The sequence below is a fragment of the Paramisgurnus dabryanus genome, chromosome 1, assembly GCF_030506205.2.
Source record: "Paramisgurnus dabryanus chromosome 1, PD_genome_1.1, whole genome shotgun sequence".
In the NCBI taxonomy this organism is placed as follows: Eukaryota; Metazoa; Chordata; class Actinopteri; order Cypriniformes; family Cobitidae; genus Paramisgurnus; species Paramisgurnus dabryanus.
Window position 1 is genome coordinate 64,285,768 of NC_133337.1, and position 11,618 is coordinate 64,297,385.

The window sequence follows — 11,618 nt, forward strand, 5'->3', positions numbered from 1 at the left end:
CATCATGGACTCTTCCGATGCAAAGGCCGTTTCAAATGCAGGCAGCATGATTATAGTAATGTTAAGGAGACTTTCTTTTAAGCCAAATCTAAGACAGCATCGCATCCATCATTTGTTAAGGTAATCCAAAAATGTCTGAAGATGTGTGTGTGTGTGCGTGTCATTTTTATGCTCTGTATTGTTTAATAAGCCTAAACACATGCTAATGCCAAAACTCATTAGCTTTGTGTGAGAGTGGGCTCTTTTGGCTCTCCTCACACCCTAGATATACAGTAACAATTGGGGTTAAGGTATCTTGCTTAAGGGCAACAGTCACAACTGGCCTTGAGATCGAACCGGCAATGCGGGAGTTGCAATCTCTCTAACCACTCTACTGGAAAGTTTTTCCCACTCGAAACTTTGAAACGCTTTAGTTTGAAATCTCCAGGGTTGCGGTGCAGTGTTAACCGGAGTCTAATATAAACGAATAAGGCAAGGTTGCCAACATACGCTCCTTGGTTTTTTTCGTGAATTATTGCGTATCCGTCCCTGATTCATCAAACCTCTATCATATGAGCATTACGCTGCAGAAAGATGATCATAGGCTTTTTTGACTTCATGCAGGGCAGCAAGAAAAAATCAGGTGGATGACATCACAGTACTGCGAGAGCAATTCGAAGTCAGATTCCTTGTCAGTATGCTTTCTCAAATCACTCTCCCATCGATGTCATCAGCCTTTCGGTTCTTGCCACATGAAGTCAAACAAGCGTAGCAACAACCTTGTAAACGATAACATGCAGATAGAACTGGAGGCATTGCTGACTTTCAGCTGTTTAAAAGCACATTTTGGGCCCTATCATATGTCACCCCCAGGGGCTGGCTATGTTTGACTAGAAGCCACGCCCCTTCTCAACTCCCACCTCGAGGAGGTCCCCAAAACCAACCCAATGACCAAACAAACACGGAACAGGTAAGTAAAATTTAAAACAAGCTTTATTTGATTTAAATATTTAAAAGAACTGGGGAAATGGGAAAGGGGGAATTAAAACTAATGGCTTCTTCTCCTCCCTCCAGGGAGACTGCAGCCACGGGCAGACAGGGCAAGGGCAACAGGGGTGCAACCCACTGTAAGCCGGGGGAAAGGGGAACGCCAGGCTCCGGCCTGGACCCTGCTAACCGTGGCGCCCTCCTTCTTCCTTCCTGGAGGCAGAACAAATGCAGGGTGACTAGTAAGGCGATTTTTCCACTGTCTGCGTACCTTTCCTCTGTTCGGCAGGGGGTCCTCGCCCCGCGTGCCTTCACGTTCCCCGTCGTACGTTCACCCTCGTTCTCCTTGCTTCCCACAGGTGGTCACTGCGACACCAAAGCACTGTCAACTTGAACTTGAGTATTCCTCACCGGCTCTGCTGTTTACAGCTCTCTGGGTAGGTATCACATCACACAGTCTGTCTCCAATTATTCACTCTCGTTCTCCTTTCTCTCCACAGGCGGCCACTAGGACACAAAGACACTGTTACTTGGACTTCGAGTGTTTCTCACCGGCTCTGCTGCTTACAGCTCTCTGGGTAGGTATTACGGTACACAGTCTGTTCTCCAATTATTCACTCTCGTTCTCCTTTCTCTCCACAGGCGGCCACTAGGACACAAAGACACTGTTACTTGGACTTCGAGTATTTCTCACCGGCTCTGCTGTTTACAGCTCTCTGGGTAGGTATCACGTTGCACAGTCTGTTCTCCAATTATTCACTCTCGTTCTCCTTTCTCTCCACAGGCGGCCACTAGGACACAAAAGCACTGCTACTTGGACTTCGAGTGTTTCTCACCGGCTCTGCTGTTTACAGCTCTCTGGGTAGGTATCACGTTGCACAGTCTGTTCTCCAATTATTCACTCTCATTCTCCTTTCTCTCCACCGGCGGCCACTAGGACACAAAGACACTGTTACTTGGACTTCGAGTATTTCTCACCGGTTCTGCTGTTTACAGCTCTCTGGGTAGGTATCACGTTGCACAGTCTGTTCTCCAATTATTCACTCTCGTTCTCCTTTCTCTCCACAGGCGGCCACTAGGACACAAAGGCACTGTTACTTGGACTTCGAGTATTGCTCACCGGCTCCGCTGTTTACAGCTCTCTGATAAGTATGGTTTCCTCCGGAGGTCAGCAGAGGGGCGAAGGTCACACACCACCTCCCCGGGTCGAGCGCTGCCCTATCTCCACTGCCCGTGGGGCGATCGAATCCTGGACAGGGGCGCCCCTTTGTAGAGACCGCGGGGGCGGCGGACCCTTTCGCCTCGGGCTCTGCGACAAGGACAGACACAGGTAAGTTTTCACTACGAATGATTCCAATATTGTACTCACAGTCGTTGACAGCTCTTTATCCGCGTCACTTCAACTCCAAACAGCACACTGCGTATAATAGCTGTAAATTCTGAGGTCGTTAGCCTCTCCGTCCTCTGCCCAGTAGAAGAATTGGATGATGCGGGGCTTCGTCTGACAAGACACACAGCAACCCACAGCAAATACACGGCACCACTCAAACGTGAAAAGTTTATTAATTACAAAGTCTCACTCACCACACTGTAAGTGTAACACAACAAGGGAAACGCCCGGTGTCCTCCACTTCACTTAGGCTGAGATAAGGGCGATGGAAATACGACCAGAATAGAGTCTCGTTGCTGTGGCTGCTTGGATTTACGCTTCTAACGGCTCACCCACCACGCTATTTTAGGGGTAGGGCCGCCCTCCTTCTCCTGGAGGTTTCCAACGGTTACACAGGTTAATTTCTGCAAGTTACTCCACACCAAAAAGGTATACTCACAGCGGATAGCCTTTGTTTACGTTGTACAACAAGGTCAATTTTCTTCCTGCTTTACTCCTTCAAAAGTGCTGGTTAGACCAAAGTTCCTTTTTACCCATAGGATTTTCCGTTTACTCCAGCAGGTCCACCGCAAACTACAACGAGAGAGGGAGAGAGAGAGAGAAATACAGACAGCCACCACGTCTAACAATGAGCACAGCTCCGTTCCTCAGCACACACTACGACCCTTAACTGTGATTTAACTGTGCTTTTTATACTCCTCCATGTACTCCAGTTGTCCAATTGCCCGGCGATCTCTTTAACTATGCACAGCTGTGCTCAATCGGCTGATTACAGCCTTCGCGAAGCTGCCGGATGTCCGGTGTTTCTGTTCTCTGGTCTGGACGGAAACATCCGGGCGGAACCAAACTTCCTCAACTTTTGGTTCCGCCCTGAAAGATCGTCACCTTGTGACATCCTCCCCCGCCAATGCATTCTAGTCCCTGGAATGCCTTCGAGTCGTCCACTCACCGTAACGGGAAGGGGGTCGGCCTCGATTCTCCCGTTGGGAGCGCCTCACAGGGGAGTCAGGTTCAGCGGGCTCGGGCACAACCTCAGGTTGTCTCTGGGCGGCCGGGGGTTCGGCTGGCTCTGGCACTGGCTCTGGTTGTTTCTGGGCGGCCGGGGGTTCGACTGGCTCAGGTGCTAGCTCTGGCTCTCCTGGGGCAGCCGGGGGTGGTGCCACCACGGGTAGGCCTGGTACCACAGCCCATCCTTCCATCCAGGGAGCCGCCGGTGCCGGTTCCGTAACTACCTCTTTCGCGGCCTCGGGATAATTTGGGCAAGGGCGAATCATGTTTCGGTGTACCACACGTTCAGGGTCGGCCTTCCCTTCCGGCCGGATGGTATACACCGGCTGTCCCGGTCTCTGTTGCCTGCAGACTACGTACGGGGTGGTCTCCCAACGGTCACTCAACTTTCCTTTGCCTTGCCGCCGATTGTCTCGTACCAAGACTCTCTCTCCTGGTAACAAGGGGGCGTCCTGGGCCGTCCGGTCGTACAACCGCTTGTTCTTTTCCCCTGTGACCCGTATCTTCTGGGATACCTGTTCGTAGGCAAAGTGCAGCCGTTGGTGGTGGCGCCCCACCCATTCCGTCACGCTCCCTTCCTCCTGACCAGCGGCCACTCCCAAGACCAGGTCCGTGGGCATCCGCACATGTCTGCTGAACATCAGATAAGTGGGGGCATACCCCGTCGTACTATGGACGCTGTTATTATAGGCTTGTAAAAGGTTCGGTAGAGCACTCACCCAATCGCTCTGCTTCCGTTGATCCAGGGTCCCTAGGAGCCCCAACAGGGTCTGATTAAACCTCTCACAGCAGCCGTTTCCTTGAGGGTGATACAACGTCGTATGGGTCTTAGTACACCCATATAGCTGGCATAATTCTCGGATCACCTTCGATTCGAAATTGGCCCCTTGATCTGAGTGCAAGAACTCTGGACATCCGAACGTTTGGAAGATGTGCCGCCATAGAACAGTTGCGGTGGTGTTTGCCGTCTGATCAAGGGTGGGAACTGCCCATGCGTATTTTGTAAACAGGTCGGTGATTACTAAGATGTTCGGATAGCGGTCCTGTGGCCGGCCCAGTGTCAGGAAATCCATCGCCATGATGTGGAGGGGGGCTTTGGCATGGATGGGCACCTTAGGCGCTCGAGCCTCTCGTCGAGATTTGAACAACATACACCTGGGGCAAGCTTGGACCAAGCTGCGTACTGATGCTTCCAGCCCCGGCCAGTAGAAAAACCTGCGCAGCAGAGATACTGTTCGTTCTTGTCCCTGGTGCCCCAGCTGATCATGGTAGGCGGACACCAAGGCTGCTGCTTGATCGGCGGGCACCACGATCTGGCGCACCTCCTCGCCCAGCTTCGAGTCACTAACCTTTCGGCAAAGCACCCCTTCTTGTAGTTCCAGCTTGTCCCACTGTCCCAGCAGTCTTTTTCCCATCTCTGTCTGGGTCAGACTCTCCGACGACGTTGGCCGTCGGCCCTGCTCCACCCACATCTTCACCTGACACACATCCTGATCCTGGAGCTGCCTCGCTTTCCACCGACAGGGGTCCCTGCCCCAGTTCCCCGGTACCGCCTCCTGCTGGCATCCTGGTGCCTCCACGGCCCCTATCAGATAGCCTTCCCTCTGGCTTTCTTCTTCCTGGCCCCCCCGGCACCCGGGGTTGTCCACCTCTGGTAGTCGGGACAAGACATCCGCGTTCGTGTGCTCTCGCCCAGGCCGATACTGCAGTTGGTAATCAAAATTTGCAAGTTGTGCCACCCAGCGCTGCTCCACAGCTCCCAACTTCGCTGTCTGTAAATGCACCAAAGGATTATTGTCCGTAATCACCGTTACCTTAGCGCCCCAGAGGTAGTCCTTAAACTTCTCGCTCAGGGCCCACTTCAGGGCCAGCAGTTCCAGTTTGAATGAGCTGTAGTTTGCATCGTTCCTCTCAGCTGGGTGGAGGCTTCGGCTTGCGTAGGCAATCACCCGTTCCGTTCCCGCTTGTCGTTGGGCCAAGACCGCTCCCAACCCCAGGTTACTAGCGTCTGTATACAAGATAAATGGTTGAGTAAAGTCTGCATAGGCCAAGATAGGAGCCTGTAACAATTCCTGCTTCAATCTCTGAAAGGCCACCTCACAGGACTCATCCCAGTCAATAGGGGGTGACCCCCGTCCCCGGTTCCGCCCTGTACCGACCAGCAGCTGGTTAAGTGGCTTAGCAATCTTTGAAAAATCTTTTATAAACCGTCTGTAGTATCCCACAAACCCTAGAAATGATCGTACTTGCCTCACAGTCTTGGGTGCACTCCAATCTCTTACCGCAGAGACTTTCCCAGGGTCTACGGCCACCCCAGCAGCGCTGACCACGTGACCCAGGAACTGGACTTCTCGCCTCAACAGATGGCATTTATCGGGTTGCAACTTCAGCCCATACTTCTCCATCGCCTGGAAAACCTCTTCGAGGTGTCGGAGGTGGGAATCGAAATCTGGGGAGTACACAATTACATCATCTAAATATACCAAGACTGACTCCATTAACTGACCTCCAAGACAGCGCTGCATCAGGCGTTGGAACGTGGCTGGGGCGTTACAGAGCCCGAAGGGCATCCGTTCCCACTCGAATAATCCAAACGGGGTCGTGAAGGCGGTCTTCTCCCTATCGGCCTCGGCCACCGGCACCTGCCAATACCCACTGGCCAGATCCAGAGTGGAGTACCACGCAGACCGCGTGAGACCGGCAAGGGAGTCTTCGATCCGTGGTAGGGGAAAAGCGTCTTTTTTGGTCACCAGGTTGAGCTTACGATAGTCCACACAAAACCTCCAAGCTCCCGACTTTTTCTGTACAAGCACGATAGGGGCTGCCCATGGGCTACTGCTTTCCCGGATGATGCCCCGCCCCAGCATGCCCTGCAATAGTGAGCGTACCTCTGTATACAAGGTGGGTGGGATCGGCCGGTACCTCTCCCTACTTGGTCCTGCATTTCCAGTCGGAATGTGATGTTCCACCACCTTAGTGCATCCGTAATCCTTCTCGTGTCTTGCAAACACATGTTGCCATTTCTGAAGGAGGGCTTGGAGTTTTTGTGTCTGCGCCTGTTCCAACTTTTCCCCTTGCAGGGACTCACCTGCCAGGTGCCTCGGCACGTCCCTCTCCCCGTTGTTCGAAGGGGCTTCCATCTGTGTCAGGGCCACCTCGATGACGGTGGGGCACACCTGACGGAAACTAACATCTCTCTCTTCCCTCACCTGATGGGGTGCGACCCCCGTTAGTCGGGCCAGCCGCTGGTGTCGGTGTAAGTGTACTGGATATGGGTGGTCATTTCGAACCTTTACAGGGACCCTCCCCCGGTGGACCGCCGCTAGGCCTCGTGCTACTTCCACTTGGGGGCAATCGGCATGGGGTTCAACCAATACCCACTCTTCGGGGCCAACTCCTCGGGGGGCCACTCTCACCCACACCATGGCCTCACTCCTAGGGGGGATAGATAAAGCAAAGCGACACATCACTCTTCCTACCTCTTCCCGGCCTCTGCGGACCTGGGTCATCTGGACCCGACGACAGTCGGCGACTACTCGCTCCCATAGGGGCCTCTCGACAGGGGAGATCCTAGGGCCGGGCTTAGCCCGAAATAACTCCTCCCAACACTCGGAGAGAACGTTCATACCTAATAGTGCTCGATGGACACCCAAACACCTGTCTTCCACGATGATCACCCCTTTTTGGGGGACTAACACCCCGTGAACTTCTAAGTCCGTCAGCCGGTAGCCAATGTAAGGGATCTCTAGGCCGTTGGCGCCCCGCAACGTCAGCCAGGGGGCCTCTCCTCCTTGTACTCTCTGCTTCCCGAATACTTCCTGCGAGAGACTTTCTGCAAACAATGTCACTTGAGAGCCCGTATCTACCAGGCACTGTACTGTCTTGCCACATACCTTTACCTCCGCCATTGGGCTATGCCCCACCATCTGGTCTCTAGAATTGTCACTTCTTCCCGGGTCTTCTCGAGGGGTCCCGGCCACACAACCCACTGTGGCCGGTCGTCCTAAAAACCCCCTTCCGATGCCCTGCGAGGCCCACACTGACGGCTATAATGCCCTGGTTCTCCACAACGATTGCAGATTGGCCTCCCCTGGTCATCCCATTCGAAGCGGGGCCGGTTAAAACGGTTCGGGCGTCCCGGTGGCTCTCGGCCCCTCTCAGAGTAGACTCGCTCTCGGGGTGCCGGCCTCGGTTCCTCTCGCGCCCTACCTTGGCGAAGTTCTCCCAGGAGGGTCTTAGATAGTTCCGACATCTGCTCTCGGACGTCTTTCAACAACTCTACTTTCAGGGCTTGATTCCAATCTGTGTGTTCAGGCGGTGCTGCTGTATTTCCACTTACGACTGCACATACGGGGGTTTCACTTACTTCGACCTCGTCACCCTCCAGAGCCAGCGCCTCTTTTTTTAGGTCTTCAAAGGTAAGCCCAGGGTCCCTCCGAAACTGGACCCTCAGACTTTGCCTCACGGGCCCCTCTTTCATCCCCAAGAGGAACTGGTCGCGTAACAAGGTCTCTCCGTCTCCTAGCCCATGGTCTCGTCGGGCCTGCAGGCGAGTAAACTGCTCCCGCAGCCTGAGGGCAAAAGCTCTAATGGGTTGTCGGGGGCCTTGCTTACAATTAAAAAATTGTGAACGGAGGACAGCTACGGGGGTATGGTCACCATATTGCTCGGTAAGGAACTGGAACACAGTCTGGGCGGTGGCTCTGATTGCTTCGGGGGCGGCTTGTACCTCTCGCCGTGCTTCCCCCTCTAGGGAGTTCAACACAAACTGGAGCCGCTGGGCGGCGCTAAGGCCCTGTAAGTCGGCCAAGTATTCCAACTGGGCCTTCCATTCAGCCAGTCGTACCTCCGACTCTGCTCCTCCATATTTCTGGATCCATGGGCTTCCCATGATGATGGACGTGGCACGGGGTGGGGCTGCAGGCCCCGCGTTGTCAGTCATTGGGTGACCTTGGCTACTCAACTCGAGGTGGGGCCCTGCCGACTACGCCAAAATCTGTCACCCCCAGGGGCTGGCTATGTTTGACTAGAAGCCACGCCCCTTCTCAACTCCCACCTCGAGGAGGTCCCCAAAACCAACCCAATGACCAAACAAACACGGAACAGGTAAGTAAAATTTAAAACAAGCTTTATTTGATTTAAATATTTAAAAGAACTGGGGAAATGGGAAAGGGGGAATTAAAACTAATGGCTTCTTCTCCTCCCTCCAGGGAGACTGCAGCCACGGGCAGACAGGGCAAGGGCAACAGGGGTGCAACCCACTGTAAGCCGGGGGAAAGGGGAACGCCAGGCTCCGGCCTGGACCCTGCTAACCGTGGCGCCCTCCTTCTTCCTTCCTGGAGGCAGAACAAATGCAGGGTGACTAGTAAGGCGATTTTTCCACTGTCTGCATACCTTTCCTCTGTTCGGCAGGGGGTCCTCGCCCCGCGTGCCTTCACGTTCCCCGTCGTACGTTCACCCTCGTTCTCCTTGCTTCCCACAGGTGGTCACTGCGACACCAAAGCACTGTCAACTTGAACTTGAGTATTCCTCACCGGCTCTGCTGTTTACAGCTCTCTGGGTAGGTATCACATCACACAGTCTGTCTCCAATTATTCACTCTCGTTCTCCTTTCTCTCCACAGGCGGCCACTAGGACACAAAGACACTGTTACTTGGACTTCGAGTGTTTCTCACCGGCTCTGCTGCTTACAGCTCTCTGGGTAGGTATCACGGTACACAGTCTGTTCTCCAATTATTCACTCTCGTTCTCCTTTCTCTCCACAGGCGGCCACTAGGACACAAAGACACTGTTACTTGGACTTCGAGTATTTCTCACCGGCTCTGCTGTTTACAGCTCTCTGGGTAGGTATCACGTTGCACAGTCTGTTCTCCAATTATTCACTCTCGTTCTCCTTTCTCTCCACAGGCGGCCACTAGGACACAAAAGCACTGCTACTTGGACTTCGAGTGTTTCTCACCGGCTCTGCTGTTTACAGCTCTCTGGGTAGGTATCACGTTGCACAGTCTGTTCTCCAATTATTCACTCTCGTTCTCCTTTCTCTCCACCGGCGGCCACTAGGACACAAAGACACTGTTACTTGGACTTCGAGTATTGCTCACCGGCTCCGCTGTTTACAGCTCTCTGATAAGTATGGTTTCCTCCGGAGGTCAGCAGAGGGGCGAAGGTCACACACCACCTCCCCGGGTCGAGCGCTGCCCTATCTCCACTGCCCGTGGGGCGATCGAATCCTGGACAGGGGCGCCCCTTTGTAGAGACCGCGGGGGCGGCGGACCCTTTCGCCTCGGGCTCTGCGACAAGGACAGACACAGGTAAGTTTTCACTACGAATGATTCCAATATTGTACTCACAGTCGTTGACAGCTCTTTATCCGCGTCACTTCAACTCCAAACAGCACACTGCGTATAATAGCTGTAAATTCTGAGGTCGTTAGCCTCTCCGTCCTCTGCCCAGTAGAAGAATTGGATGATGCGGGGCTTCGTCTGACAAGACACACAGCAACCCACAGCAAATACACGGCACCACTCAAACGTGAAAAGTTTATTAATTACAAAGTCTCACTCACCACACTGTAAGTGTAACACAACAAGGGAAACGCCCGGTGTCCTCCACTTCACTTAGGCTGAGATAAGGGCGATGGAAATACGACCAGAATAGAGTCTCGTTGCTGTGGCTGCTTGGATTTACGCTTCTAACGGCTCGCCCACCACGCTATTTTAGGGGTAGGGCCGCCCTCCTTCTCCTGGAGGTTTCCAACGGTTACACAGGTTAATTTCTGCAAGTTACTCCACACCAAAAAGGTATACTCACAGCGGATAGCCTTTGTTTACGTTGTACAACAAGGTCAATTTTCTTCCTGCTTTACTCCTTCAAAAGTGCTGGTTAGACCAAAGTTCCTTTTTACCCATAGGATTTTCCGTTTACTCCAGCAGGTCCACCGCAAACTACAACGAGAGAGGGAGAGAGAGAGAGAAATAAAGACAGCCACCACGTCTAACAATGAGCACAGCTCCGTTCCTCAGCACACACTACGACCCTTAACTGTGATTTAACTGTGCTTTTTATACTCCTCCATGTACTCCAGTTGTCCAATTGCCCGGCGATCTCTTTAACTATGCACAGCTGTGCTCAATCGGCTGATTACAGCCTTCGCGAAGCTGCCGGATGTCCGGTGTTTCTGTTCTCTGGTCTGGACGGAAACATCCGGGCGGAACCAAACTTCCTCAACTTTTGGTTCCGCCCTGAAAGATCGTCACCTTGTGACACATACACCCAGTGCAATATAAAAATGGCAGGCACAACAAAAGTGTTTTTTGCTAGTTTCTGCCCAACGCAGTTATAATTTTTTACAAATTGACACATTTTAGGCCATAAAATTTTTTTTTGTTTCATACAGTAAACATCTTCTCACTGTCTGCTAGCTAACTGTCCCCTGAATACACTGTAAAAAAATGCATTCTCTGTAGACAGCCCAGGCTGCGCAAACTGCAACAAAAACAAAGTGGTCAAACCTACCACCACGAAACATAACAAACGTGTTCCAGCCATTAAACGACAAGAAGGATTTGGGAGCGGGGGTTGGGCGCGTTCATGACTCGTTCAGAAAGGACGGAAGGGAGGGGGAGGAGTTAGCTTTGCTCTATTTTGTGTGACAACACTTCGAACTTCAACAAGAAGTGACGTCACATGAATTCGCTTAAAGCGCCTTTAAGTCCAGTGCCACAAGGTTTAAACTGCAAATGCACATGGGCCCATCTGTTTGCCCATGGCCATCTTGAAAAACAAGATGTGTTCAGGGCCATTGTTGGTGCGTTGCTATTTTGAGGCAACTGAAAATAATTGCGCCATTGACCAACTAAAACCCGGTCTAAAGTCAATGACACATTACGAGTAATCTCCGATCTTTATATTTCCGAAAATTCTTTATTTTTATCAGATATATTTGGTCACTGATTGGTAACAGTAACCCATGTTTGGCCCAGCTCAACTGCTTTTTTGACACTTTGCATTTGTTTAGCATGGGGATAACAACTCTTAAACTATGGTAATATGTCAGAATGTTGTAAATTGTTGTAGAATGTTTATTGCACATTACATCCAAAATACACCTATCCTCAATTTAGAGAAGAGGTACAACCGTTTTGGACCATGCATCTGGAGTGCCGACCCTTTTTGTCTATACTATCTTTTTAACCTGTATCCTGGTGGATATATGGTGTAACAAGCACTCTGTTTTCAGCTTTCATTAGGAACT

The 11,618-nt window shown here is 52.1% G+C and overlaps 2 long non-coding RNA genes across 2 annotated transcripts; both read left to right on the forward strand.

Moving 5' to 3' along the window:
- Nucleotides 1-840: 840 nt before the first annotated feature.
- LOC135734509 (uncharacterized) lies at nt 841-1,840 on the forward strand. Its single transcript, XR_012334686.1, has 3 exons — nt 841-949; nt 1,054-1,544; nt 1,609-1,840. It is a non-coding gene; the product is annotated as an uncharacterized lncRNA (long non-coding RNA).
- A 6,521-nt stretch (nt 1,841-8,361) lies between these two features.
- LOC141279858 (uncharacterized) lies at nt 8,362-10,317 on the forward strand. Its single transcript, XR_012334688.1, has 3 exons — nt 8,362-8,470; nt 8,575-8,729; nt 8,847-10,317. It is a non-coding gene; the product is annotated as an uncharacterized lncRNA (long non-coding RNA).
- The last annotated feature ends 1,301 nt before the right edge of the window (nt 10,318-11,618 follow it).